The sequence below is a fragment of the Alligator sinensis genome, unplaced genomic scaffold, assembly GCF_000455745.1.
Source record: "Alligator sinensis unplaced genomic scaffold, ASM45574v1 scaffold442_1, whole genome shotgun sequence".
Taxonomy (NCBI): Eukaryota; Metazoa; Chordata; order Crocodylia; family Alligatoridae; genus Alligator; species Alligator sinensis.
This window is the reverse complement of record NW_005841829.1, coordinates 3,180,835-3,198,067: the sequence shown is the minus strand read 5'-3', so window position 1 is coordinate 3,198,067 and position 17,233 is coordinate 3,180,835. Positions and strand designations below refer to the sequence as shown.

Here is a 17,233-nt window from a genome sequence, read left to right as displayed (position 1 = left end):
CACGGAATGACTTTTCATGCCCGCCTCCCTATGCATCAATGCAATCTAGCATACAGGGCCACACCATCCAGCCTGCAGATTTCCTCACCAGACCAGAAATTTGACAGCAGGGGAGTGGCAATTAACACTGCTACTGCTTTCCCACTGCCAAATTTCTAGACCCATGGGGAGACCCAAAGGCCAGATGACATGGTCTTGTGGGTTGGATCTGTCCCACAGGCCAGGGGCTAGGTATCACTGTTATAAGTCATTGCTGACTGGCATTGGTTAGGCAAATAGTGAGCTCTGAGGGAATTCTGTTTGCTTTATATTTTCCCCATACTTGCAGCCCACTCCTACCCCACTTGTCTGTTCCATTTGTCTTTTGCATTGTGACTGACTGTAACAGGGAGCTTAGTGCTCCTGTTACTTTAAGAGGAGAAAGGCTGCAGACAAGGTTCAGGTGGCACTGGAGGGAAGGGACAGGAAGGGGGCCTTCCCTTATAAGCCCAGGTCCTGAACTGGGGCAGGCAGTGTAGCCTGGAAGGAGCCTGGTGGTCGTGGAAAGAAAAGCTCCTGAGCAAGCTAGAGAGACTACTGAGGGATACCCAGAATACCTGCAGGTAATACAGCCTTATGGGCTGGGGTAGCATCAGTGGTTTAGATTGCGACTAAAAGAAGGTAGAGGTCCCAGCAATTGGTGGTTAGCAGGTATTATGGGTAGCAATATGGGAGTAGGGTGGAGAAGAGGCTAGGGAGACCAGGGAGGGTCCAAGATGGATGGAGAGATCTCAGCATTCAAAGAGGAGCAAGGATAGGGCTAGAGCGCCCAGGGCCCATTTGACTGATTTAGACTGGGGCTGAAGGCCCATGAAATTGATGGTGATAACTGATTGATTGGTGACATCTGTGAGGCTTGGGCATGGCTAGAAGGGGAGATGAGGAGACCACAAAATTAGCCCTTAAAGTGATGAGCAGTTATTAGACTTGCAGTTATTATTCGCTTATTAGTGGATAAGATCTTGTTTAGGGATCTCTGGGGCAGCCTCCCATTTCTAAACACATATTTATAACAAAGTGTGGCAGGTGAGGAGAAGGGGAGTATGCCGGAAGGAAATGGGAAACAAAAGCTAAGTGCTCAGCGGGGGCATCCTGGCCACCCCTTGGGCAAGCCTTTGTTATACTGACATCAAGATTGCTAGATCTCTGATGCAAGGATTGTCTTCCTTTAATTTGTCTGCATAGCACCCAGCCAAAGTGGGTTCTGATTTTTTTGACTGGGGTACCCAGTCATGAAAATAGTACAAGGAATAATAATGAAAGAAAAGCTGAAACGATAAGTGATTTGCATAATGCTATGAAGGAAGTAGCTAGTAGAGGTGAGGCTGACTTTCAGGTTTCTATTTTTTTCACAAACTGGTGTTCAGATTTCCACATTGGAAATTCAGTCAGACAAATCCTGCCCTCTGACCTCGGGGAAGGCTAATGGATTTGGGGAACATTTTTTGTATATAAGTCATTGAAAGGTCTGCCAGGAAATAAGATTAAAACAGACAAGTACCTCAACTGTAAGATGATGGGTCTGAGTCACTTGTAATAAATATATAATACATCTCTGAATTCATTTCCCCACATGTTGGGCTGATTTATTCTTGTGTTGCTGTGGTCTGTTGGATCCAGGCACAGCATGAGCTTCCCACAATATTCTTCCATTCTGCCCTGCAGTAACCTAGTTCTCTCAAGCTTGCAGCAAATCTTTTAACATACCGGTTTATGCTATGCTAGCAACAAAATGCCCTACCAGAGAGGTAGGATGAGAGTCTGCATACTTTTTGACCTAAAAAAAGGAGATCCCAGGTCCACAAGGCAAGTGTCTCTAACACAATGTCTGGCACATCCCTTTTCCTGTGATATAAATACATAGGTCAAAAAAAGCAAAAAATAGATCAATAAATATTGCATCAAGCTATGATGAGAACACTATGTCTTTTGGGACCTCTGAGTAACTGGTCATACCTGTTCTTAACTGAGAACATTCTGTTAGAAGCATAAAAAGAAACAGACCTTACCCCAGTTTCTCATCATAATAAATGACATGTTGAGTTAATTATTACTTGGTAATTCTTTATTTAAACTTTGTACCAAGATTCATTTGCAATATATTCTTTCATGCAAAACATAAAAGATAGTATTGTGTGTGCTATGGGTGTACCATATCCCTAGGTCAAGTAGGGAATAATTTTTTATACATTTGGCTTGCTTGGAGAATTTTGGACACACTGGGCAGGTATTTTCTCCATCTACAAGGCTATTTACATAAGCAGTTTGCATAAAGGAACTTGTGTTGAGTCTGGATTCTCTAGGTCACTTCTATTTACCTGAGCAGAATTTGGCTTCAGGTACAAGATCATATATAGTGCAATCCAACATCCTGGAGTTTTTTATATACAAATTTACATATGTAATTGCTGCACAAGGGCATTTTGTATGGCTAATCCAAGGCAGTGTTTATGCAAACTAGTGCAAGTGCCATTCTGCATGTATAAAGTCATCAAATGAAAAGTCACATTTAACATTTTGCCATCACAGTCACAAGGCAATGACAGATGGACTACATGCAAATGCTTTTCTTTTCCTGCATTGATCTACAAAAGATTAATGTTTCTCTATAAAAAATCAGTAGTTCTTGGTTTGATCATTCCATTCCATCCTATTTTACACCATTGTAATTAACTTTATTCCTAATTTTGAAGCAGCATTTGGCTCATTAGAAGTCTAAAAAGATGCACAAGGCTCACTACTACCTACAGACTGACATAGGTCAATAGTAGGGGTGTGTGAAGCTTTGGGTGGTGATTCGATTCAGAGGAGATTCAGCCTGATTCAGTGGCTGAATCTCCAAATCCAAATCGAATCAGGGGACCAATTTAAAGGTCCGAATCAATTCAAAGCTCTCCAAATCTTTGGCAAAGATTCAGAGAGCTTCGATGATTCAGGCAGTCCCTGGTGGCTACAGTAAGGAGCTGCAGGCACTCCAAGCTGGTAAGTACTAGGGGCAGGGGAGAGAGGTCTGGGGGAGTGGAGAGGGGGGGAGGCCAGTGGTATTTCCCTTTGAAATACCACTGGCCACAGAAGTTAATAGTACAGTTACTGTGAACTGGCACAAGCTATTTTGCAGAAACCACATGATTACTCCATTAGAAATGACAGTAATTATATGGTTTAGCATATGCTAGCATATTAAATGCTTCTGTACTGTCCTCCTATAATCATGCAACTGATTGGTGTTCAGACTGTGTTTGACAAAATAAAGGTACACATATTACAGCCCGCACTAGGCTGGCATGAAAGAACCATTATTATTAACTCCACAAAGTGCTAGGAACTATGGTATAATTTTTCACTAATAAAAAATCAGAGAAGAGATGAATACAGTAATTCTCTCACGCTGAAACCTAAAGGTCACTCCAGTCAGGGCCTTGGGGAGGGAACCCTCAGCTGAGAATGCCCTGGGCTTTTCATAGAGTCCAACCTCTAGGAACTGTGGAGCATGTGAATAAGGAATATACCAGCCCATAAAACTGATTATGCAAACAAAGGGAGATGCATAAGAGAGAATTTTCCCTCCAAAGGTTAATGAGGTACTGTACTGATATTTAGAAGTTAGGCTAGCAAAGCAAGCTTGTGTGATCAGGGTTAGCGATTCATAACATCCCCCAAACACTCTAAAATGCCCTGCCATCGTTTTTCATTTTATGCTATGTTTCCTTACTTTGTCTCTTCTACTCAAAAACAACCTTTCTAAGTTTTCTGTTGATAAAGAAGCTATATCACAGCCCAGTGGCTGTGGACTCAAGTGTTATACTGAAAAGCTGTCCTTAGATTGAAACTAATACCCTTGGAAAATGTTAGGAGCTAAAATAATTCTTTAAAAATAATCCATTATAATTCCTCAACCTTGTTATTGAAAGCAGAATGAGACCTAGAGAATCTAACATGCTAACAAGACTTTTACAACCTGGAAATGCCTCCCAAAATGGATGGATGCCCAAGACAAGGAAGAGATGGAAGAGCATGGAGAATGAGGGAACCTGAGTAACAATCTGGTTGGATGGAATTGACAAATCTTTTTTATTCTCTGTCCTTCTCCATCCCTAGTTATAGCAAATGGTTTACATGAAGAAAGCTTATGGGATAACATATTCCTTAAATCACATATTCCTTAAATTACTCAAAAAAGAGCTATGGCCCAGGCATGCAGAGGCTGTCTCACTTCCATTGATCCCTAAGAGCCTACTGTTGAGAGGTACTGAATGCCCATAGCTCACAATTATCTCAGCTGACATTGAGTCCTCAATGTTTTAAAGGATTTAGCTGTAATATTTTAATATCAGAATGAGTTGTGCTCCCATTCAAGCACTCGATAATCCAACTTTAAATAAAATAATGGACTACTGGTATAGCAAAAGCCATCCCAAAATGCTGGTTGAGAAAAGGAAGAAGAATTTCATTCTTCATAATATTCTTTTTATGTTGTTTTCAGTATTTTACAATTTTTCCCCATTTGGGTGACTTTTTTAACTGAAATTTCATCCTATTTTTTTATCTTTTTCCATTCCCTCTTTTTGTGACCAAATGCCAGAAGATAAATGCATACATTCAGTGCCCAGTGTTAAATTTCTCCCCACATTTTGATTTTTTCCCCTGCAAATCTAATTATTCAAAACTTCCCCAACTTTGGAAAGGGATACCTACTGACAGTCCCAAAATTGGGGATTTTTTGGAAAGTTAGAGTGGCAAAAAGAAAAGTTTAAGAAAAGAATATCGATGAAAATAAAACCCCTCCATTCTTAACAGCATTCATTCCTTTTCATTCATTGAAAAAAAAGAGAACAGAAAAAGGTAAAAGGCGGTGGGGCGAGGGGGTGGGGAAACAAGACCAAAGAATTTTTAAAGAATATTAGTTAAAATATTTAAAATTAGTTAAAACTTCAAAATTCTAGTTATTTAAGTTTTCAGTTTGATAAATCGGAAATGAAACCTCCTTAAAGTATGTGAACATTTTTGTTTTGAAAATAAGGTCATTTTTCACTACAAAATGTTGCTAATTAATAGAATCAACCTGCTTTATTGCCAGCAGGTATCAATTGCCAGGCTGAGAAGTGGGCTAACATACTGAAGTGCAAATTGAGTAGGGGTTTAAGTGTCATCCTCCTCTTTGAATTTGGGACTGCTATACAGGTTAAACTAAGGTCTAAATTTAAACTGCTAAGTGCATATCTCAGTGTGGACCCCTATTTTCTAAGTTCAAAGAAGTTTTTATCAGGTTAGCTTAATTTGATTGGGAACAGATTTAAAGTGTACATAAGTAGTTATTAATCTTTGGACAGAATAATTACAGAGGATGGAAATGCTCTCACCTTGAATAACTTACAGCACGGGGATGGGTTTGTATGTCCTCAGACAGAGGAAGGAATTGGCCTCATGCATCCTCAGGGCCAGACACAGGCATGGACAAATTGGGTGGCTGCCTGGGGCCTGGACAGAAAGGGGCCCTGAAAATGGTAAAAATAATGATTATTATTATCATTATCTCTGGCGAAGGGGGCCTGATATTAAAAGTTTGCCTGGGGCCACCAGGAGTCTAGGTACTGTGCTGCACATCCTACAATAAGCCTTCACCTATTGCAGAAAAGGGAAGCACTGCTGGTGATGATGGAAGCAGCTGTATTTGGTGCAGGACTCAAAGCACATGTATTGGATCAATCCCTTCAGATAATATAGGCAGAGGAGTGCCTAGTTTGAGGTTCTTGACAGGTTTTTGGTGTGGGCTAAATCTGTTGCTTCTTGGTGGTGTCAGGTCTTGAGAGTATGAGTGTAAACTAAGAACTGGTACTGGAAGTTCATGAGGAACTGTAATGTCAATAACTAAGGAATCCATGGATTTTAGATGTTTCCAGGGTTAAGCAGCCTCTGAGAAGGTGTTTTTAGGCTAACTTTTGGATTTAGTCACTTAAAATGGGAGCTGGGCAGGACTTAGGAACACAAATCCTGTGTGGATCTTCTAACCGTTGGAACAGGGATGTCAAAGGTATGGCCCATGGGCACCTATGGCCCATGGAGACATATCATCTGGCCCAGTGCTACCTGCCACATGCAGCATGTTCTGGCCCCAGCCCTGCATGCTACATACAACATGTAGAGACCATCTAGCATGGGCTGCACATGGCTGGTCTGGGGCATGTACTGTATGTAGCACCCACACCAGACAGGCTGTGCATGATGGATCTGGGGCCACTCTGGACAGGGCCAATGCTGGATCCAGTGTGCAGAGCATGGGACGGGGCTGGGCTGGGTGAATGGTGCATGTGGTACCTGCACCAGACCAGCCCTACACACTGGATCTACAGGTGATCCAGATCAGACCTATAGACTGGCCCCTCATGTTGGATCCAGCCCACAGGGGCAGCCTGGCGCAGGTTCTGCATTCACCGTGTGCCCCAGACCAGACCCGCCCACTTCATGTAACACATTTTTTTTGTGGAAATCTATCTATCTATCTATCTATCTAAGGTTATATATATCTACACTCCGAGTATCACTCCACGAAGAAAAAAAAACATAACCCATTACAAAATCTGCAGTCTGCATGCCCATACAAAGACCCACTGGCCACCTGGGCCAGTTATAATATCTGCTAGGGCTGTGTGAAGCTTCAGTCCCTGATTTGATTTGGCGGAGATTTGGTTCAATTCAGTGGCCAAATCTCCAAATTCAAATTGAATCAGAGGACGCTTTAATCTCTCTGAATCAAACCAGAGCCCTCCGGAGAGATTCAGAGAGAGTCAGATATAGACACAGCTTTAAATGTTTTTTCTACATACCTCTAGGTAGCAGGCAGCTCGTGAATGCTGTAATGCTGGGGTGCATGGAGTGTCCCACAGAAGCATGGGGGGCTCCCCAGCATGCTTGGCAGCAGAGCTGGAAGTGGACCAGAAGCACTTCCGGTCCACTTCCGGGTCCACCGGAGAGCATGCTGGGGCCCCCCCGCGCCCCTGGCTCAGTGAATGGTGCCTTCTGTGTCTGGGGCGGGGGCACTTGGGGACCCTGCGGCCGATCACCAAGCCATGAGGCATGGGGGGCCCCTATCACGCTCCCTGGCAGACCTGGAATTATGCCTATTTCCGGGTTCGCCACCGAGCATGTGGAGGGCCCCCCCTCACTCCTGTGGGACCCTCCATGTGCTCCAGCATTGCAGAGATCACAAGCCACACATGCTTCCTCAAGGTATGTAGAAAAAACTTTTAAAGCTGTGTCTATGTCCCAATCGCTGATTCTCTGAATCAGCATAGAATCTTCGGATTTGGATTCGGCTGAATTGAATCAGGGACAGTGATCTGAATCAACTAATCGAATCACTGTACCTGATTCGGGCCAGATCCGAATCCATATTGAATAGGGCCCGCTTCGCCCACCCCTGGTATCCGCCCTGCACATTACACACACACAGAAACGCTGGTGTCTCAAATCAGGCAACCCATTCCTTTCATCCCTACCTTGCTTACAGGTTCACAGACTCAGTTCACCTGTTGTCCATGTCGCTGTCACTCCAGCTTCTGCTGGAGGACCCACTGCTACTATCGCTGTCCTCAGTTCCACTTGTCTCTTCTTCTTTCTCACTGTCACCGTCCCCTTCTCCACTAGGGGGGGGTTGGAAGATCCTGTGCCACGTGTCTCTGTGCCAGATGGCTTTGGCTGTGGTCTCTCCATCCTGTACTACCAATTTCTGGTAGTAGGTCTGGAGTTCACTCAGAGCCATTTTCACACAGTTTACCACCTTTACCTCTGTGTGCCTGTATATCAGGAGGTAACACATACTGTTGTGCACATGGGGCATACAGTATGAATTAAAAACAAGCCGGAATCTTATTAGGGGATAAGGCACAGTGCCGCATTTATTGGAACATAAAACATAAAACATAAAAATAATAAAGAACAGTAAAGTTATTTGCTTCACTCATTCTCATGCATACTTATTTATACATTCATTTATTCATTTGTAAATTCATACAAAGAAACAAACACACACACACACACACACACACACATAGTTAGACAGTCCTGCAAAGGTTAAGGTGTTACCAACTTCTTAAAGTTGCTTAAGGTCAGTCTAATGGCTGGCCAGGCTGACCAAGGGAGTTGGAGTCAGATCATGTTGGACGCACCCAAAACTCCTTCTTGCAGGTGGAAAAGACCCAAAGCCTTGTTTTTGTGTTCATTCTTTATAGTAATAGCTGTCTGTACACACCTGTGGATTCTGCTAAGTCAGACACGAAGGCCATCCTTCTTGTCCTGTTGGCAGGCTCAGATTGGTAGGTCATGATCTTCTGGCTTTGTCATCTGCAATATTCAGGGGCTGTCACTTACAGTCTTCAGCCATCAGGATGGAGCATGATTTAGTGTTTGGTAGTCCTTCGCTGCTGACTTGACATCCTCTGTAGCCATTAAACCACAGAAGGCTATTTTCACCTGATGCAAGAGGCCCGTTTTCCTCCATCGCTTTCACATACGTTCATCATTCACTCTTTTGTTACCTCTTTCCGCATAAGCCAGACATCCACATACACTAGACATACCACAAACCCTTACACAAGTGTTTTCCTTAACCTAAATTTAAGTTTTGAAGTCATGAGACCAATAGGTCAAATATGTTTAAAATCATGAGACTGTCACAACCCAAAAGGTGTGATTTTTATTTGTGTGTGCTTCGGCACTGCTAAATTGTCCCCGCTAAATTGCAGCTTCCTTGCACAGTGGAGTTTTCTGCTGCAGAGGAGAACCCCGGTGCAAGGGAGAATTTCCCGCCAATTTGGAGCTTGTTTTGCAGGGTGCATTTCTTTGCTGCAGAGAAGAGATGCTCGTTGCAAAGAGTTCCCGCCATTGGTATGCTAATTTGAGTCCCATTATTGGCCAGTTCTAAATTATTCACACGTGGCGGCTAGTGATTGGCTTGCTAGCCGTATAAGAGGCTTGAGTGGTTTCCGCCCAAGTTGGAGGACTCCACGAACAAGGGAGGAGGGGACTTCACGCTGTGTGAAGATCTCTAAGCGCTGCGGATCCTCATGGACCTAGTGCATTTGAAGCAGGCAACGGAGATCTGATCAATCTCTAGCCTCTCCCCGTCGCCGATAGAATTCCTAGACGTACCCCTCCCGCGCGCTACGAACCGAACCCACGGAGCTTAGCAAACTTCGTGTGGATGAGTGAACGGAAGAACCCACGGAGCCTGACAAACTTCGTGTGAGCCCTTACGATCGGCCTCAGAGCTCTTCTACCCGGGTTCGAGTCCTGCAGGTTTATTTTCTTGTCGCCGGAACCCTATGCGACGTACCCTCGTGTTCTGCAGGTTCGAGTTTTTGTTTTCTTTTCTCTTCCTGTAACTGCAACTTAATCAAGCTTTCCAGCCTACACCATTGCCATCTCGGTGTAAGTAAACAATCTTTTAAACTACCGATACGCGTCCGTGCCTAATTCCAGAGCGAAAGCCTCCCCTCTCCGCCCCCGCGTGCCCGGGCTGCTGGCCACAGCCCACGTGTAGCGCGAAAAAGGGCTTGGGGCACTCCCGGCCCGCACAGAGACCAATATGTCAAATACATTTATGCTAAGCAATAAGAAATTTTAAATAGATAGTTAATTCCAAGCACTAATAATGACTGATCAAATTATAAAAAGTAAATCATAAAAAGATTAACTTTATTTTAGTGGTTAAATCTTTTCCTTTTATAAAAAGAGAAATAACAAAATAAATAGACAAAGCAACAATCAAAGCAATTATAGTCACTGTAATACTACAATACCCCATGTACAGGGCCAGGACTGGTGCAGGCTGAGCATAGTATGTGGGGCTGGAGCTGGCATGCATGCAGCAATCAGCCCACATGCTGAGTCCAGGGAGCATGCTGCAAGTAGCCCCCACACCAGACCAACTCTTGTGGGCTGGATCTGGCATGTGGGGCCTGTCTACGGGCCCAATTTGGCCTGCACACCAGTTCTGTGCCCTTCATTCAGACTGCAGGGTAAGGTGAGTTTGACACCCCTGCCACAGAATTATCAATAGATGCTTTTAAAACAAACTAAAGGCACAATACCCAGTTCTTCCTTTGTTATGAATGTAAGCTTTTTCTGCTTACAATTGATTTTTATCCAGGTCTTCATTTAGTCCTGGGATATTTGACAGATGGTTTCATCAGTCATTTACCTTGGCATATTCTTCATTTTCAAATTAGTGCCCATAATAAATACTCCCTGAAGTTTGCATTGATAATCCCTTTCCTTTGAAAGTGGGTGTTACTGCAGGAACATGTCCAAAGGTTGCTCCCCAACCACTGAGTATTGAAAAGAACACCATGTGAGCAACTATTGTGACTCAATAACAGATTGAAATATCTTCTTTAAGCCTCATTATGGGAAAATTACGCCTTTCAATTTTCTATTAATAATGGAGTCTCTTTGCTGATTGACTAATGACATATCACCAGCTGCCGTTACCTCTTTGCAGGCAATATTTTACTGAAGCCTACAACTGCACTGCACCCCTCATTCTGCAAAGCTGTTGGAACATAAGGGAATTTTCTTGTATAGAAATAGTGGTAATATTACCTGTTGCTTTCAGCCCTCTCCTTACTTTCTCTCTCCCCCCCACCTTTTCTAGCCAGTGGGAGAGGATTACTTGTTCTTGCCATGCTCTGCCTTGCCAACTCACTTAACTGCTGCATGGAAATTCTGCAGTCACCATCACTTCCCAGGAAGAGGTCAAGATCAGGAAGAACACTGATAAACTGCTTAAATTAGTGGAACTTTGTATGCTGTTGCATGCCCCTCCCTGGTGCTAAACCTTTGCAGTAACGGGATGCATGGGAGCAAAAATCCACTAGGACATAAGGAAAAATGATTTACCTCTAAACCAGTGGGTGAATGGATTCTCTACAGAAAATCACTGAACTAGGATCTGCTCCCATCTTAAATCAGAATGGCATCTATTAGCAGAGGGCAGTGCTATTGACTCTTCACATTATGGAGCTCTAATCTATCTCACAGGCATTAATATCATTATGATCAAACCATCTCTAAAACTGGCTCTATACTGCTCATGTTATAGAAAGTATAGAAGTCTACTAGAAACCAATTATAAGTAGTTTTATATAGCACTGGGAAAAGATGGAGTCAAGTGGCCCTACTGTAAAAAGAAAAAAAATCACTAAGAATATATTACAGAAATAATACAGTTTAAATTATGCCATTTATTTTTCTCCTCTCAGCAAGCATGAGGACAATAATATAGCTGGGAGAGTGGTGGTAGAAGGGGAGGGGGACAAACTCTTAGGTAAACCTCTGTATCTAGTTTCTTCTTTCCTAGACAGAGGTGGATTAAATCTGTACAAGGCAAAATTCTTCCTGATTTTGATACTATTTACTCCAGAAAATGCTCCCCTTTCTGTGACACAGCTGCTAAGCAGCTCCTTGGAGAGTTCTCCAGTGTTATCAACAGAGACTGTGGTCTCTGCTAATTACTATCCTGTGGGAGTTGCTCTGGCATCTTTGCAGTTTGGGTGCTTATGCCACTGGCCATTCAGAGAGCCTCCCCTGCTTTTGCTTAGTGGGAGTGGGAGGCTGAATGGTTATAGGAAATGAGAGGCCTGATACTGAGCTCTTCAGGCTGAAATGGCCATGACATAATCTAAAGTCCTGAGGCATTTTAAATTATGGCAGACTCCTATGGAGAGCTGGAAATGGCTTGTGTTATGCTTTGGTGCTAGAAAAATGTTTGTTTGTGCTGCATCTGGGCATTTCAGAGCCTCTTTGTGTGCAGACAGAAGTTACATTTGTAACATGATCGGCCCCTTAAAAGCAATATAGTCATGCCCTTACAGAAGTGCATGGCTGCAGAGTGCTTTAAAAGTGCCAAATTGCATGACAATCTGAATCCTCATTACATGAGGGTATGATTCATTAACTTCTGTCAGCACGTACTAGGAGCAGGGCTGGGTTGATGCAGCCCAGCCCTGCTCCCTGGTGCTCTTCAGAATGGGAGGGGTAGATGGGAGGGGAGGGAGCTCTGACAGGGTCTTGCCTAGTCTGTGCTGGAGGCTGGGGTGGGTGGATTAGAGCCCCCTCAAAGTGTGTATGTGGGGGGCTCCAATCTGCCTGCCTCACCCTCCACTGTAGGCTGGGCAAACTCTAGACTGAGATCCCTCCCTTCCCTTCCCCGCCTCCCATTCTGAAGACAGCACCGGACCTGGGAGGGAGGGCAGGACTAAGGGAGAGTGGCTGCAGACATGCAGCTGCTTCAAATTGAAGCTTGATTTCCCCTCCCCACCCCCCGACCCAATAGTGAATGTCTGTTGGCTCGGGGGGAACACTGTAACTCATGAAGCTTCCTGTGAATTACAGCAAGGAGTTGCTAATCTGTCCGCACTCTGTATGTCACTTTAATCCTTTTACCCATTGGCAACACATAGGGGGTGCAGGTGGGTGCATGTGCACCCCGTGAGTGGGGCAGTGCACCCCCTGCAAAAAGGTGCTGCCGGGCGGTCGCCGCTCACCCCCCCCCACCGGCAACACCGCTGGTGGTGTCTGCGGGCAGTGCATGATCACTGCTGGTTGCTGCCGACACTGCTGGCAGTGTCTGGGGGTGGTTGCCGACCACTGGTCATCGCTTGCCATGTATCTGCCAGCGCTCGCCATGTGCTTGTCTCCGCCATGTTCCTGCTGCCAACAGCGCCACCACCTGCAGGAGCTCACTGTGCCCCACCTGGCTCTGGGGGCATGCATTGTTCATGCTTTTACCCAATGTAAAGGGGACAGAATATGGTACAAACTTCACCCAAATGACTAAAAGTAATAGAGACCTTGGAATCTGGGTGGATGCCTGATACAGGTTTCAGAAATATTCTCACCAACATATGAGGTCATATTATATCTGACCTCCTGCCCCCCCCCAGCCCTGCAGTGGGCCTATTTAGCTCTCAGCTCAAGATTGTCCTGTTTCATAGCCTTTCTTTTTTTACTACTATTGCTTGAGAAGGGGCATTTTTTATGGCTGAAAAATCTGTGCTTTGGCATTTATATCTTTTCCATGTTTTCTCTCTAAAAGCAAAGGTGTAAAAGAAGTGAATTCTGAAAGGATCAAAATATTTTACAATGTTTAATATTTTAATGTGACATTTTCTGAAAACAAATGAATTAGTTCCACTCTAGTCTCATGCATAAGATTGGTTGTATAGACAGAAGGTAGGGTTAGCACCTCAGAAACTAACTGGTTCAGAGTGGAAAAGCTTTAGTAGATGACAGCCTACTTTATCAGATGAACTCTGATGGAGTAGGCTGTTGCCTATGAAAGCTTATGTCTCTCTGAACTGGTTAGTCCAGGGTGTCAAACAGGCATCCCATGAACCAGATTCGGTCTGCAGAGCTGGGTTGTCCAACCAGCAGCCTCAGTGGGGGACCTTTCTTTGCAGCAGCCAAGACCAGGTACAGACATTACACTTTTCTTGGTGATCAGAAACCAGTCTATACCCATAACAGATCAGAAGTCCAGTACACATAGATTGGTTTAAAAATGGCAGAACCTGGTCTAAGATTGGCACCTCTCACTAAGGGGCAAATGTGTGTTCTGTTCACTACTGATCTATACTATGTCACTTACAGAAAACCATGTAATTTAGATTGATTCTACCTCAGGCTTTTTGAATGTCTGTACCCAACTCAAGTGTCTGGGTGAGACCTGTGGCTGTGGAGCTCCAGAAGCACTGCAGGAAGAAGCCCAGCACCTTGGCTTGCTCCCGCAGTGATGACCAAGCCTCACTTCTCACTGGGTCTCAAACTGGCCAGAACAGGTGATGCACGTGCTAGATCTGGCATGGGAGAGGAGGGTCTCTTGGTGTGTTCTGGCCTTTTGGGCCAGCCCTGTGTCACTCATCCATGGACCAGTCCCACACCATTCATTTCGTCTGTCAGGGCAGTTGAGTTTGACACCCCTGAGTTAGTCTCTAAGGTGATACCCTGCCCTGCCTTACTTTACCATGGCTAACTACTTCTCCCAAGGACTTGTATGGTATGGTTTGGATAGGAATGAACAGGGAGCTGAACTAGATGACCTCCTGAGGTCCCTTCCAGCCACTCTTTTATATGATTGTACATAGGCATCTTTATATTGTTATATCTGGGTCCACAATAAAGGGGTTGGTTTCTTTCAGTTATATGGGTACAGTTAAAGCAGTACAACAGTCTAACATGGACCAGGTCTTACTCGGGCAGATATTGTACTGTTTCCATGTACAGTTAGACAGCAGTTAGTGGATCATACTCTACAAGCCTCACCAATGTGTTTGCAGAAAATATTTGGTGTTTTCTCTCATTCACGGCTGTCTGACCAGCAGCCTGCAGGCTACATGCAGCCCACAAAGAGTTAATCTGTGGCCCCCAGGCTCTGACCTAGTTGCCACTCCCCTCCCTTCACTCCAACTGCAGCAGCAACCAGGGTTTCCAGTCTGTCTCTCCATTGCTCCTCCAGCATTTGCTTTCTGCCCCTGGCCCAGGGGCCAGCATGGTTCAGCCTATGGCGCTAGTGGGGCCTACAATGTGGTACAGTGGGGGAGCATGCAGCCAGGCAGCTGAGGTGGGGGCCACCACCATGCATGGTGCTGCAGAGGAGGGGGTCCTGCCCCCACACAGATGAAGCAGTGGGGGAAGCCCATCCCTGCACATGGTGCAGCATGGGGATATGCAGCTATGGGGACCCATGGCTCCTGGGGTCCACTTGTCCACTTGAAAGCCCTGCTCCAATTAATTCATTTTGTAATACTGAAGCCACCATCAACAGCATCCTTGCTTTCATTTTCTCTGGCCTTCCAGTTACTTCCTTTTTCTTTCTTACTCTTCTCTCATGGACTTTCCTTTTGTTCTGTCTCAGAGCTTGGTACAAGATACTGAATTGTTTTTTTCCCCCCTCCTTTCTTCTTTTATACAATGACTCTCTTACTCTGTCCACAAAAATCAAGCAAAAAAACCCATAACAAAAGCAAAAGAAATAAAGCAAATGTTGTTTCCAATTCAAACATGAATTAAATCTTAATTTTGCATGAGGGTTATATTTTACTCAGCTCTTGCATATACATTTGTGTGCGTAGTCAGTTTGGGGTGACAATACTGCAGTGAACTCTTTATGATTGCAAATGAGATTGTACAACCAAACTTCTTGAATCAAAGAAACTGACTTTATTTAAAATGGAGCTCAGTGTCATACAGCAATGACTATCAATCACTTCACAAGGATTTAAGTAATTGTTAATTGCTATGTACTTTCTCTTGAGCCTCTTTCCACACCGGCACTCCTTTATTTACATACAAGCTGAGTAAAACACCACTATTATGCAATGTTATTGTTTTGGGCTAAATCATTCTACAGTATAAGACTGGAACTCTCAGGTTTCATAGTATGATAGATGATTGAAAAGTTATAGTGTCTTTAAGGTTAGGGTACAATAAATTGTTACTGAATAAAAAGGAACAATGACCCAAGCAAATGTTACAGCTTGCAATGTGTGGTGTAAATAACACTCATAAGAGGGTTTGATTTTTATTGAGTAAATGAAGTTTCAAGTATAAATAAATAGTAAAGGATACACATAAAAAGACAAGCTATGCTACTCTAAATGCACTCAGGCAAGGCCTTGCGAAGCTGGAGCACTTAAGTGGTGAATAGGTGTTAAACAGGGCAGTCCAGCATCTGAACAATAGAGGAGGGGAATATAAAAAGGTAAGAGGAACTGTGAGACAGACTTCCTATAGTGATTGTGGTGTGTGGGCAACTTCTGCATACAGTGTAAAAAGGGGAAGGCTAGGGCTGAGGTGGTTGTGGCCTCAATTTCATACATTAAATTGTAGCAGACCTTCCAGGGTTGGGCAGAAATACTGCCAGGGTTTTGGGGTCTGGGGGTATGTGATCTAAGAGGATGGAGAAGGAGTGAGGCTACTATATGCTGAAGGGATGGGGTGAGACAAAGGGAAACATAGGTATGGTTCAAAAAGCATATTTTGCCTCAGTTTTCAATAAGGATGAAGATCTAGTTGAGACCATTGGTTCGGTGCCCCATGGCAACAAGGACATGGTTTTGGATATTAACACATTTGAGGTGGAAGTAAAACTTAGATCGCTTACTGTCACCAAATCAGAGGACCTAGGTAATCTCCTTTCTAGAATACTAGAAGTGACACACAAATAGAAAATCCTTTAGCACAAATTGCCATTGAATCTATCAGTTTAGGAATACAGAGAAAGAATAACATAGGCAATTACAGGGCTATTGGCTTGCCTTTGATAGTCTGTAAAGTATCAGAAAAGATGGTAATAAAAAGACTAATCAAGGATATGGAAATAAATGGAAAGTGGAATAAAACATGGATTTATCTGAGGAAGATCATGACATTAAAAACAAGACAGCCAATTTCTTGGATAAGGGCATCACAATGGACTTAATTTATCTAGATTTAAACAAAGCTTTTGATACCATTTGTAATGGGGAATTACTGCCCATACCAGGAAAGACAGGAATCAATACTACGAATCAACGTGAAGTGAATAAGGAATTAAAATAAAGGGGGATTACAGTGAATTGTGTTGACTGGAGAGAAATCACCAGTGGAGTTCCTCAGGGATTAGTTTGAAGACCTATTCTGTGTTTAGTGACCATTTTATTAGCAACTGGAACTAGGTGTGCCCTTATTAAATGTGTAGGTTACACTAAAATGAGAGGTATTGCCAATATAGAAGAAGACTGGATTATTATGTCGGAAAATTTAGAAAATTCTTTTGGATGGAGCAGTGGACATGGAATAAGTCATAAATGAAGGGTAGTGTCATGGATCTAGGAACTAATAACAAAACCATTGGCTCTAAGAATGAGACACAGATTGGAAACAAATAAGGAAGAGAGGAACCTGGACAACTGTAGGAGGACAATGAAATGCCAGTGGGATGTGACTGGGAAAAAGATAATGCATTCTTAGGGAGTCTTCACTGGGGTATATTTGATAGATAAAAGGACATACTAATATTGGGATGGACAATTATTTGGGCCCATGGAAGTTTTGGGGAGTTGTCATGGGCTAGGCCAGCACCCCTGCTTATGCCCCCACCCCCCCGCAGCTCACCAAACCTCCCTATGTGGGATGGGGCTGTGGGTGAGCAGGGAGC

The 17,233-nt window shown here is 43.8% G+C and overlaps 1 protein-coding gene across 1 annotated transcript in view; it reads left to right on the top strand.

Moving 5' to 3' along the window:
* Nucleotides 1–523: 523 nt before the first annotated feature.
* The window catches only part of LOC112551707, a 28,021-nt gene continuing 11,311 nt past the window's right edge, over nucleotides 524–17,233 (top strand). Inside the window, exon 1 of the transcript XR_003096111.1 lies at nucleotides 524–602. The gene's annotated coding sequence lies outside the window, so the exon portion shown is untranslated. The remainder of the gene's footprint in view (nucleotides 603–17,233) is intronic.